Below are 2466 nucleotides of genomic sequence, written 5' to 3'. Positions count from 1 at the left end.
CTCCAGTCCCAGAGTCTAGCCCAGAGAGGGTTCCAGTCCCCGAGTCTAGCCCAGAGAGGGCTCCAGTCCCCGAGTCTAGCCCAGAGAGGGCTCCAGTCCCAGAGTCTAGCCCAGAGAGGGTTCCAGTTCCTGAGTTTAGCCCAGAGAGGGCTCCAGTTCCCACGTCTAGCCCAGAGAGGGCTCCAGTTCCCACGTTAAGCCCTAAGGGGGCTCCAGTTCCCACGTCCAGCCCAAGGAGGGCTCCAGTCCCCACGTCCAGCCCAAGGAGGGCTCTTTCTTTGCTATTTTTTGAAACTGGGTCCCAGAGTGGATAAATCTGAAAATGACACCTTTGCGTTTTCATGTGTACATATGTCATTACCCCACGTCTCGACCCTAGTCAGACACCGCTACGACAACAGCAACAATAACAACAAAGGCGGACTACATGCTTGTGTTCGTGCTGCAGAAGCTACTAAAGCAAAATTGTGTGTTGTTGTTTTGGGTTTGTATACAGCTCGTAAGGTTTATGCAAGGTTTTATCTCTGTGGCAGAATTACAGCACCACATACTGGTCTGGCATGTATACTACATAGTTTTGAGTCGGTTTCAGTGGTTTTGTGTGTACGCAGATATTTCTTGAGATGACGCTGTGTTTATGGAAGAACGAGGGGAAAAAAAGATTGGATAGGGAAAGCTCTGGCTTCGTGTGGAAGACAAAACTGCACCCCCATGAGCTACATCGCAGACAACTGCAAATGCAGACTGTTCAAGACTTCACTAACAAGAGTAGTAACCTTTACAGCTAAATGAGCACTGAAAGCCTGTTAGGAACACTTTAACAGAATGAAATTGAATTCATCTTCCATGTTAAAGTATCTCGTGCTATCCATCTATGTGTAAGTTTCACAATTGGATTACTTTGAATAACAGGGGAAATTAGATTACAGTGAATGTAAATTTCAAATATATCGTGTTACTATTTGATGTCAGGGTGCAGCTTTCTCTATTTTTGTATCCTGCAAAGGGATGGGACTGTTCATCTGTTGTGGTTTGGCTTTCAGTTGCTCTCTTGAATCTAAAGTGCAGTACAAAGGAAAAACTGTGTTTTGTTGTTCTATTTACACAAAACATTCAATTACTGGTTTTAACGGGAGCAGGTGGTTTCAGCTGGTTCGTAAATGTACAATACATATGAGGAGGTTGACTGGGTAGAGCTGGGTTTCCGTATACTCTGTGATCATGTGTGTGCCACCTGCACTGGGGTGTCTACTTTCATCACTTATCTGCTACTGTCCCACAGGATAAGACCATCTTACAAACAAAACTAAAAATTCCTCCATTTTTGGTAAATAAAGGAATAGTGAAAAATGAAAATTTGCTGAAAATCTACTTCCTCTCAGGCATCCAAGTTTCTTCATCAGAGCAGATTTGGAGAAATTTACCATTACATCACTTTAACATGCTCACATAAGGATCCTCTACAGTGAATGGGTGCCGTCAAAATGAGAGTTCATACAACAGCTGATAAAAACATCACAATAATCCACACCACACCACTCCAGTCCATCAATTAATTCCTTGTGAACCAAAGAAAGAAATCAACAAAAACTTTGTGTTCGTAAGAAACAAATCCATCATCAGTGTTTTAATTTAAAATCATCCCTTTTGGTCAGTCCATAATCCATAATAACACATCCTTCCTTCGTGAAAAAAGTCCATCTCCTGTTTTACATCAAAATCCACTGATGTATTTGATCAGAACTTGTTTTTACTAATTCCTAATTCCTAATTCAGACTACATTACTTTTTCACTGAAAAAAAAGCAGTATTATGGATAGAGGACTCCATTTTTATTTTTATTATTTTATCATTTTATTTTTATTTTAGTTTGTTATTTTAGTGCATTAAGTTAAATGAGAAATGTTGCCTGGGCAAATAGCTGAATTAAATATTAAAATAAGTTTAAAAGTTTCATGTCAGTTACATTTTATTTCAAGTAACAAAAAGGTTTTTTTTTTCATGGTTTTAGTTTTAGTTAATATCTCTGGTTCTGGCTGACATATAAAAGGATCAACCATTGGTTATTTTATTTTTATGGAACAGTTAGCACCAGGGAACGCTGAAATCCAGTGATTCCTTCTTCCTCACAATTGTTAATTCTTGTAACCTTGTACCTTTTAAACTTGGTTTTGTATCCAAAAGTTGTGCAAAATGAGCCAATCAGATTATAGCTTGCCAAATAGAGAAAGTGCATGCCATTTGTGTGTGTGTGCAAATATGCATCAGATGGTCCGTGGGTGTGCCGTCTGAGGCTGAGACTAGCTGTGCCCCACTTCTGTATCACACAATGCAAATAGGGTAAAAAATTGTTAGATTATCTCTGTTCAGCAAAAAAATTAATAAATAAAAGGTAGAGGAAGTAAAACTAAAAATGTGCCACATTTGATAATATTATGTGTCAGTTCGATGTCTTGCATTGCCAAT

Source organism: Sinocyclocheilus rhinocerous, unplaced genomic scaffold, assembly GCF_001515625.1.
Source record: "Sinocyclocheilus rhinocerous isolate Xijiao unplaced genomic scaffold, SAMN03320098_v1.1 scaffold3207, whole genome shotgun sequence".
NCBI classification, from domain to species: domain Eukaryota; kingdom Metazoa; phylum Chordata; class Actinopteri; order Cypriniformes; family Cyprinidae; genus Sinocyclocheilus; species Sinocyclocheilus rhinocerous.
Note: the sequence above shows the minus strand (reverse complement) of the source record.